The following is an 11,110-nucleotide window of genomic DNA, read 5'->3' on the forward strand; positions in this document are numbered from 1 at the left end:
GAGGCTCTTAATTTTAGTACAGTGTTTGAAGGACAAATAAAATTAAAAAGTTTTCAGCAAAACATACAACACACAAAGCACCACTCATGCCTCCACACTCCACCCTGCTCTATTTCCCAAAGCAATTAAGCATACATTCAAGCCAACTTGTAGACTATTTTATAGATAAACCATTGTAAGGATACATTCAAAATAATTCTATATTATTATATAGATAAGTCACCGACACACATGCACATGTTCATACTTGTTTTTCAGCATTATTTTATGCTACAAACACGCACGTATACACAGCCTAACTTAAGAAATCTAAGAATGTAAAATTGGTTAATACACAAAGTGACAAAATGAAGATTTCGTTTGAACTATTTATGTAAAACAGCTGATTACTTTTGAGATAAGGATGCTGCTCATCCCCTTCAACACACAACACCAACATCCACCCATCTGTCCTCCTTCCCAAAACCATTAAGCATACATTCAAGCCATCTTGTATAGATAAACTGCTATAAGCATACACTCAAGCTAGTTTTATAGAAAAGGCGCGCACACATTTATACTTGTTTTTCAGCATTCAGACACACACACACCCCTCTAACTTACAGTGTATGAGTACCTACATGGGGAACAAAGAGTTGACAATTGGCTCTTCAGCCTACCAGAGAAAAGGATAAAATGAGCCAATGGCTGGAAATTGGCTACTGATGATGAGGGGGAAGGTGATGGTGATGAGGAAGATGATGGCTCACATTTCAGGTTGTCCTGCAAGGGATGGGGCGCGTAGATGGATGTTCAAATGGACGTTCTGTAGTCTATCTACCTTGATGGGATGGAGTGTTTGTGACTTCGCTAAATGTATTAATAAATTCGTCATAAATATAGAAGAGTTCCTACAGTGTGAGTGTTGCAACTGTGCACACTGGGGTTCACAACTATATAGTAATTTTAATAATACTGGGCCTGATCTTGAGACAAGGATCTGTCTACCATCAAAGTGACAACTGGGAATTCTTAAGTAATCAACATAAATAATACTAGGGCTGTCGACTAATCGCAGTTAACTCATGCGATTAACTAAAAAAACTAATCATGATTAAAAAAATTAATCACAGTTTTAATTGCACTGTTAAACAATAGAATACCAATTGAAAAGTATTAAATATTTTTGGATGTTTTTCTACATTTTCAAATATATTGATTTCAATTACAACACAGAATACAAAGTTGACAGTGCTCACTTTATATTGTTGTTTGTTACAAATATTTGCAGTGTAAAAATGGTGAACAAAAGAAATAGTATTTTTCAATTCACCTCATACGAGTACTGTAGTGTAATCTCTTTATCATATAAGTGCAACTTACAAATGTAGATTTTTTTTTATTACATAACTGCACTCGAAAACAAAACAATGTAAAACTTTAGAGCCTACAAGTCCACTCGGTCCTATTTCTTGTTCAGCCAATCTCAAAGACAAACAAGATTGTTTACATTTATGGGAGATAACGCTGCCCACTTCTTATTTACAATGACACCTGAAAGTGAGAACAGGTATTTGCATGGCACTTTGTAGCCGGCATTGCAAGGTATTTACGTGCCAGTTATGCTAAACATTCATACGCCCCTTCATGCTTTGGTCACCATTCTAGAGGACATGCTTCCATCCTGATGACACTCGTTTAAAAAAAAAAATGTGTTAATTAAATTTGTGACTGAACTCCTTGGGGGAGAATTGTAGTCTTCTGCTCTGTTTTACCCGCATTCTGCCATATATTTCATCTTATAGCAGTCTTGAATGATGACCCAGCACATCTTCATTTTAAGAACACTTTCACTGCAAATTTGACAAAACGCAAAGAAGGTACCAATGTGGGTCGAGGTACCTTGGGTCGAGGTTTAAAAATCTGAAGTGCCTTCCACAATTTGAGAGGGTCTAGGTGTGGAGCATGCTTTCGAAAGTCTTAAAAGAGCAACTGTCCGGTGCAGAAACTACAGAACCCAAACCACCAAAAAAGAAAGGCAACCTTGCTGCCGGTGGCATCTGACTCAGATGATGAAAATGAATATGTGTTGGTCCGCACTGCTTTGGATGGTTATCTATCAGAACCTGTTATCAGCATGGATACATGTCCTCTGCAATGGTGGTGGAAGCATGAAGGGGCATATGAATCTCTAGTGCATCTGGCACATAAATATCTTGCATTGCCGGCCACAACAGTGCCATGCGAATGCCTGTTCTCACTTTCAGGTGATACTGTAAACAAGAAGCGGGCAGCATTGTCTCCTGCAAATGTAAACAAACTTGTTTGTCTGAGCAATTGGCTGAACAAGAACTAGGACCGAGTGGACTTGTTGGCTCTAAAGTTTTACATTGTTTTATTTTTGAACGCAGTTATTTTTTTGTACATAATTCAACACTTGTAAGTTGAAAAGGAGTACTTGTGGCACCTTAGAGACTAACCAATTTATTTGAGCATAAGCTTTCGTGAGCTACAGCTCACTTCATCGGATACATAAAGTGGAAAATGCAGTGAGGATGTTTTATACACACAGACCATGAAAAAATGGGTGTTTATCACTTCAAAAGGTTTTCTCTCCCCCCACCCCACTCTCCTGCTGGTAATAGCTTATCTAAAGTGATCACTCTCCTTACAATGTGTATGATAATCAAGGTGGGCCATTTCCAGCACTAATCCAGGGTTTAACAAGAACGTCTGAGGAACAGTGGGGGGGGGGGGGGGAGGTAGGAAAAAACAAGGGGAAATAGGTTACCTTGCATAATGACTTAACCACTCCCAGTCTCTATTCAAGCCTAAGTTAATTGTATCCAATTTGCAAATGAATTCCAATTCAGCAGTCTCTCGCTGGAGTCTGGTTTTGAAGTTTTTCTATTGTAATATCGCAACTCTCATGTCTGTAATCGCGTGACCAGAGAGATTGAAATGTTCTCCGACTGGTTTATGAATGTTATAATTCTTGACATCTGATTTGTGTCCATTTATTCTTTTATGTAGAGACTGTTCAGTTTGACCAATGTACATGGCAGAGGGGCATTGCTTGCACCTGATGGCATATATCACATTGGTAGATGTGCAGGTGAACGAGCCTCTGATTGTGTGGTTGATGTTATTAGGCCCTGTGATGGTGGCCCCAAATAGATATGTGGACACAGTTGGCAACAGGCTTTGTTGCAAGGATAGGTTCCTGGGTTAGTGGTTCTGTTGTGTGGTATGTAGTTGCTGGTGAGTATTTGCTTCAGGTTGGGGGGGCTGTCTGTAGGCAAGGACTGGCCTGTCTCCCAAGATTTGTGAGAGTGATGGGTCGTCCTTGAGGATAGGTTGTAGATCCTTGATAATGCGTTGGAGAGGTTTTAGTTGGGGGCTGAAGGTGACGGCTAGTGGCGTTCTGTTATTTTCTTTGCAAACAATATAAAGTGAGCACGGTCAACTTTGTATTCTGTGTTGTAATTGAAATCAATATATTTGAAAATGTAGAAAAACATCCAAAAATATTTAATACTTTTCAATTGGTATTCTATTGTTTAACAGTGCAATTAAAACTGTGATTAATTTTTTTAATCATGATTAGATTTTTTAGTTAATCACATGAGTTAACTGCGATTAGTCGACAGCCCTAGTATTATTTATGTTGATTACTTAAGAATTCCCAGTTGTCACTTTGATGGTAGACAGATCCTTGTCTCAAGATCAGGCCCAGTATTATTAAAATTACTATATAGTTGTGAACCCCAGTGTGCACAGTTGCAACACTCACACTGTAGGAACTCTTCTATATTTACGACGAATTTATTAATACATTTAGCAAAGTCACAAACACTCCACCCCTTCAAGGTAGATAGACTACAGAACATCCATCTACGCACCCCATCCCTTGCAGGACAACCTGAAATGTGAGCCATCATCTTCCTCATCACCATTACCTTCCCCCTCATCATCAGTAGCCATCATTCTGGCACCTCCCAAGGGCTACATCTCTCCTACTGCCCACAGGCTCAGATGTAACTTTTATAATATGTTATGCTGACACCACTGTGTCTAATGCATATTCAGTAGGAGTTTCTCCCCTTTTCCTTATTTGTATTTCCTCATCCTACTAATGTTGAGGTGTCCTTCTTCTATAGGTTACTATATTAATACGTGTAACTACCATTTCAGCTCATGATCATACCCATCACCCCTTGCTTAAGCGGATTTGTGGTTATTACTTCCATGTTCCTTGCAGTAGCACTTACTGGAACATTCTAACTCCTACCATCGAGCAGCTCTTCTTAGGTCTTGTCTACACTGCCATTTAACAGCACTGCAACTTTCTCGCTCAGGGGTGTGAAAAAATGCACTCCTGAGAGCTGCAAGTTTCAGCGCTGTAAAGTGGCAGTGTAGACAGTGCACCAGTGCTGGGAGCCACACTCCCAGTGATGGTAGCTACTCCCCTCGTGGAGGTGGGTTTTTTATAGCATACCCTTAGTTCCCAAAATCTAAAGGTAACTGTTAATCTATGCCAAGGGTTCCAACCTACTTAACCACACTTATGCTAATTTATGCTTTAGCTAATGTCTTACAGGATACAGGCCTGTAGGTTTCCTGCATTACAGCTGAATATAATGAAAGCAGCTAAATATAATGAAGGCAAGGCAGTGAATATAAGCAAAGGCAAGCTAGCCCTATGGGCTACACCATGTACAAGACTAAATGCAGGCCTAGTTTAAACTATTTGTGGAAAAAAAGAGCTAACACCACTGTCAAGTTTCCTTCCCCACTCTGAACGCTAGGGTACAGATGTGGGGACCTGCATGAAAACCTCCTAAGCTTACTTTTACCAGCTTAGGTTAAAACTTCCCCAAGGTACAAACTATTTTACCCTTTACCTTGGACTTCCGCTGTCACCACCAAACGTCTAACACCAGTTACTGGGAAAGAGTTTGTTTGGAAACATCTTTCCCTGCAAAATCCTCCCAAATCTTACCCCCCTTTTTCTGGGGAAGGTTTGATAAAAATCCTTACCAATTTGCATAAGTGACCACAGTCCCAAACCCTTGGATCTTAAGAACAATGAAAAAAGCATTCAGCCTCTTAAAAGAAGAATTTTAATAGAAGAAAAATTAAAAGAATCACCTCTGTAAAATCAGGATAGTAAATACCTTACAATGTAATTAGATTCAAAACATAGAGAATCCCTCTAGGCAAAACCGTAAGTTACAAAAAGACACAAAAACAGGAATATCCATTCCATTCAGCACAGCTTATTTTCTCAGCCATTTAAAAAAAGCATAATCTAACGCATATCTAGCTAGATTACTTACTAAGTTTTAAGACTCCATTCCTGTTCTGTCCCCAGCAAAAAGCATTACCCAGACGGACCCAGGCCCTTTGTTTCTCCCCCCTCCAGCTTTGAAAGTATCTTGTCTCCTCATTGGTCATTGTGGTCAGGTGCCAGTGAGGTTATCCTAGCTTCTTAACCCTTTACAGGTGAAAGGATTTTTCCTCTGGCCAGGAGGGATTTTAAAGGTGTTTACCCTTCCCTTTATATTTATGACAAACACTTTTACTTTATTCTCCACAAACTATGCCCTTGTTGTTCAGATAAAATGCACCTCTTTCAAAATTTAAAGTATGAAATGTAGATTAATTAAAATGAGTAACTTGGATTTAATTAACATAAAAACAGCAGTGGAGAGAAACCTCTGATTTAGTGTTTGAGAGGCAGTAGATATAAACAAAATGTTCTTAAAATTCAGTGTGCCTTAATTGCTTTAATAAATATTTTGCATGAATAACGTTTTTGGCACATTTAGCAAAATATAAAAAAAAAATTAAAAATCATGAAATACACATGTAACCCCCAAGGAGATTCCGTAGATGCCTGGGACTCTGTCTGCGGGCAGCTCTGGGAGAGGCACACTGTCCCTGGTAGGGAGGGGGAGCCAAAGCAGACTCGGAGTCCGCCCAGCAACCAATAGGGAGTGAGAGACCCTCCTAGGGAGAAGCCATTTGGTGGTCAGTCTGGAGCCGGCCAAGAAAAGGGCGGGACTGGCTGCGTGGGGAGCTGGTGAGTCCCAGGCCTGCATGCAGGGTTCCCCCTGAGAACAGGCCTCTAGGGACCTGACAGTAGATCCCTCAGCTGGGTTTTTCCTTCCCCACTGATGATTCCCAATTTGTAGCATATGCTGGGAAACTTCCCAGCCAGGCTAATTTCTCCCTCCAGCTCCCTAGGTGAGACCAGTCACCACATGGTCAGCTCTGCTCTGTCTGCTAGTTCAGGGAAGCTGCCTGCTGAGTGTGTGACTGGAGGCTGGGCTAGGAGGCTACAGTTTGGATGTTAATGTAGTTGTGTAATCTACACCTTGAGCCCTGCACCCCTTTGTGGTGAGGGGAAATCCTGGGACCCACACAGCCTGATTCCTGCCTGAGGAGGATCCCTGCCAGCAGAGATCAGCCCCTCTGCAGTGACTGAGGAGTCCAAAGTCATCTTCGAACCTGAGGATCATTCATGGAGTTTGTGAGTGCACCATCGTTTAGTTAGTTAGTCAGGGAATTTGTTCTGGGGACCCCCTGCTCCCTGAACTGTATCCTCAAACCAGGGTATAAGGGTTTGAGGATTTTATAACCTGCTGCATATTACACCTGTGGAGGGATTTACCACCTTCTCCCACTTGTGAGTCCTATGGGCTGTACTGAACCCAGTCAGCCACGCTGCTAAACCACCGCAAAGAAGAATTTTGTGGTTATAGGTCATCAAGGGCCCCAGCAAAGTATGCGTACCAACGGGACACTAATTTTGCATTTCCTACATCAAGTCACGGGTATTTGCAGTGTGGGCATGGTGACCCTAAAAATAGGGTTTTACCCTGTTCTGTTGTATTTGTCTCCTGTTTAATGTAATTAATTGTGTTAAATATATTTTTATGTGTTTGTGTTATTTCTTGGAAGTCTCCAACTATCTGGCAAGTAAGTGGGGATTACTCTGTAGTTAGAATTTTCTGCCCAAGCTGCCCTGGTGACCCTGCCAGGAAGGAGTGAGGGGAGTGGAGGCACTGCCAAATAATTTCATAGGAAAAAAAGAAAAGAAGATTCACCCCGCTGAGTGGGTGGCAGGATCCAAAAGAACCCAGACCTGTCCATCAAAACCTGTAAGCAGATTGGCATTAAAGGAGGTAACCAGGTGGAGAGGGGGCGCTACACACAGTAGCCCAGAATTTTAAAGGTACGGGGCGGGAGGGGAAAAAAAAGTACAAGGTTAAGAGAGTTGGTCTGGATTTTAGGGACATTTTGACAAATGTTTCAAATATTTAGTGATTCAGTTTTGTATTTATTCTGTTAGTTTTCATACTTTAGCATGGCTAAACACGTGTCATAAAGAAACTCTGCCTAACCTCATGAGGCATTATATTATCCCTTTTGTTATTCTAAGTTTAATAATTGCTTTCACTGAGGGTCAGAAATAGTAAATAAATTACATTTACAAAGGCATCAGAAGGAATGTGTACACATACCCCCTCCCCCACACACACCAATTTCCCGCATGCTGGGAAGGAGTGTACCCTTAACAGATTCCCAAAATCCCAGAGGGAAGAGAGAGCAGCAGGGGGTAAGAGTTGTCTGGGAAAGGATGGGGAAGAAGGGAGAAAGGGGACTGAAAAGAGAGGACACCACAGATAGGAGAAGAGAGGGGCTATGGGCAAGGGGAAGAGCTAGAGAGAGAAGATGAGAGAAAGGGAAGGAAATTGAGAGAATTGAGAAAAAGAGACAGGGTCATGTTGAAAGCAGGGAGTGAAAGAAGAATGGATTTAGAGCGTGCAGAGCAGGGGTGGCCAACCTGAGCCTGAGAAGGAGCCAGCATTTACCAGTGTACATGGCCAAAGAGCCACAGGAATACGTCAGCAGCCCACGCATCAGGTCCAGCCCCCACTTCCAGCACCTCCCACCCACTGGCAGCCCCACCAATCAGCACCTCCCTCTCCCTACCTCCCGATCAGCTGTTTTGTGGTGTGCAGGAGGCTGGGGGGGGGGGGAGAAACGAGGGCACAGCAGGCTCAGGGAAGGGGTGGAGTGGGGGCAGGGCCTGTGGCAGAGCCAGGGGCTGAGCAGTGAGCACCCCCCAGCACATTGGAAAGTTGGCTCCTGTAGCTCCAGCCCCAGCGTCTGTGCCTATACAAGGAGCCGCATATTAACTTCTGAAGAGCCACATTTGGCTCCAAAGCCACAGGTTGGCAACCCCTGTTGCAGAGTCTAGTGCATGGGGCACCTACAATGCTTGACTCCGTGCTGGTGGTACACAGCTACCGTACCAGACATCCAGAAGGGACTAGTGTGCCACAGGGCTTAGAGGAAACACCCTGCAGTGGGGTTGGTTACCATAGTTTGGAGCCAGTCCTGCAGACACGTAAGCATCTGCGGAACTTTACTCACACAGATAGTTCTATTGGCTGCCTAGGGGCGTGTGGTGCTTTGGTGTAAAGTGTTTGCATTACACTGGTGATGAATCTGGCCCAGTAAATGCAATCTTACCTACAGAATGGAAGGCTTTATGCTGATTTATTCTGATATAAATTGGCAAAGTTCCCTATGGATGGGAACTCTAATGGGCACCAGGTTATAGCTGTATAAAGCAGCCATAATTCCACTGTTGCGTGATGAAAGGGGGATGTACAGCCCAGAAGTGGATGGTTCTGGCAGAGAATGGGGCCTGGCTAGGGTCTCCATTGTACATAGAGCCGACTGGGCATTTTCTACTGAAGTGATTTTTGGACAATTTCTTAAAAAAAGAAATCTAAATTTTCAATGGGAAATTTTCAATGTTGCTGAATTTTTTGGGGGGAATCAAAACAAAAGGTTTCATTTCAGGGCTGTTCAACATTAAACTGCTTCCGCCCAGAGTGCCTGGATGGTTCATGGGAGTCAGTTCAGGTGCTTTGTGCCCCCATTCTTTCCCATGACCTGGACCCTTACCCAGACTACATTCCCCATGATGCACTGTGGTCTCCCTTCTGACAGGGCCACATGGCACCTCAGGGAGATGTATTCTTGCAAAGGAGCTTGCCCCATAGGGAAGAACGAAAGCATGAGGTACCCAAAACTACCTGTCCCATGAGGCAATAAGCAAATGCAGTTTAATGTCAAACTGACTTGAAACAAAATGTTTCAACATTTACTAAACAAATTCTTTTGTGAAAATTTTTGGTATTTTTCCAATTTGGGACATAAACAAATGTCAAATTATTACAATGTCCTATGAGCCAAATTCCTGTTTTGTCTCAGCTGCATTTATGCAGTATATACTCACCTCCTGTTGTGTGTGCTCTTCCTCCTCCTAGCCCCAATTCAGGAAACCTGTGAAGATTAGACTATTACAAAGCTGCCTGAATATGGATTTAAGAGCCTAACTTCAGGCACTCAACTGAAAATTTTCATGTTAACCTCTGTGCCTTAGTTTCCCCATCTGTACAAGAAGAATATTAATACTTCCCTTGTTCTTTGTGATGATTAAGTATTTAAGGATTTTTAGCTTTGCTTTACAGTCACCTGAATTCACATAAAAACCTCCAGTGGCCAATCCCCCACTCTCTCCCACCCTACCCCTATTTTATTGGGACAATTGGCTGCTGCAAATGTTATAATGTTGATGTGCACAAAGCCCAGCACAAGCAGGTTCCGCTTCTTCAAAAGAAGAACTAAAGATCACAAACATGCATTTCCCTTACTGTATTTCTTTCCTATAACACACTTATGCTCATGGTTGGGTGTCTCCCACAAAGCGTGTCTTTGATCTACAGGCAGTCACACACCTCACTGAGGCTACGGCATCCACCTTTCATTCAGGCGAAATAACATAGCAGTTAAATACCCATTTGTTTAATGACCACTGAAAAAATGGAAGGCACCACCCAAGGACTAGACTGGATGCAAACACAAGGGCTGGGGATTGCTTTGTGAGGAGCTGTGTGTGTGTCTAAGTCAGAAGCAGCCACAAAGCAGGAAAAGAGTTGTTCTTCATTCCTGTAACATCTGCCACCCCTTCCTACAAAGTAAATATTCCCTCCCCTTCCTGTAGGAGCCACCTGCAGCAGCTAGGGGCTGCAGGGTACCCCTGCAGCTCCAGAGGCCTGCAGTGGCCAGGAACTTGGGGGTTCCTCCTCCACCAACAGCTCCAGGGACCCTGTAATGGGGTCCCTGCAGGGCCCTCCTGGCTCCTTCCCCCGCTGGGCTGAGCAAGTCATCCAGAAGCCTTGGTGCAGTGCTCACCTGGTGCTTTTATTTACAGGCTGTGCTCCCACCACCTTTCCACCATACACATAGTCCCCTTCTTATAATCCACGGGGGGGGGGAGGAATCCCTCTCTGCTTCCCCCTCACTGCCATTCCTCTACTACAGCTTCCCTCTTTCTAGCTCCTTCCCCTGGGGCTCTTATCCAGCCCCAGCCTGATGAGGCAGCAGCTGTTCCAGCTTCCCCAATCAGGGCCAGGTGATCTACCCAGCTCCAATTCACCTCCCTTAATTGGACTGGAGTGACAGAGGGTTGGCTAAGCAGTTTTCTGCTTAGCACCCTATCACAGACCCCCATGGCCTCTGGCGGCTGGGAGCTCGGGGATAGCCCGCAGTTCCCTGCCCCCACGGGCAGCGGGAAACCCTGCAGCTCTCGACCACCGCAGGCTGAAGTCATGGAGGTTGCTGGAAGTCACTAAATCATAGTCTTACATAGAGCCTATCTGCCACTGCTGTTAGCAGCGGTCTCCTAAGCTCAGTAGATGGGGAGGGCTCTGAGTTATTACAGGCAATTCTTTCCCAGCTGTCTAGCTGGTGGGTCTCACCCACACACTCAGGGTCTAAAAAATCACCATACTGAGTTCAGGAAGGAATTCTCCCCCAGGTCAGATCGGCAGAGACACTGGGAGTTTTTCACCTTCCTCCACAGCATGGATCTGGATCAGGATCACATGCACAGAGTGGTGGAAATACATCACCATGAAGACCTGGGATGACCAGGAGCTACCCCAGAATTTTCATAGGAGGGCCGTGTTCCCTGAGCTGTGTGAAGAGCTCACTTGAGCCCATGCGCATCAGGACATCAGGATGAAAAATGCAAATGCCAGGCCAG

This window comes from Caretta caretta, chromosome 1, assembly GCF_965140235.1.
Source record: "Caretta caretta isolate rCarCar2 chromosome 1, rCarCar1.hap1, whole genome shotgun sequence".
NCBI classification, from domain to species: domain Eukaryota; kingdom Metazoa; phylum Chordata; order Testudines; family Cheloniidae; genus Caretta; species Caretta caretta.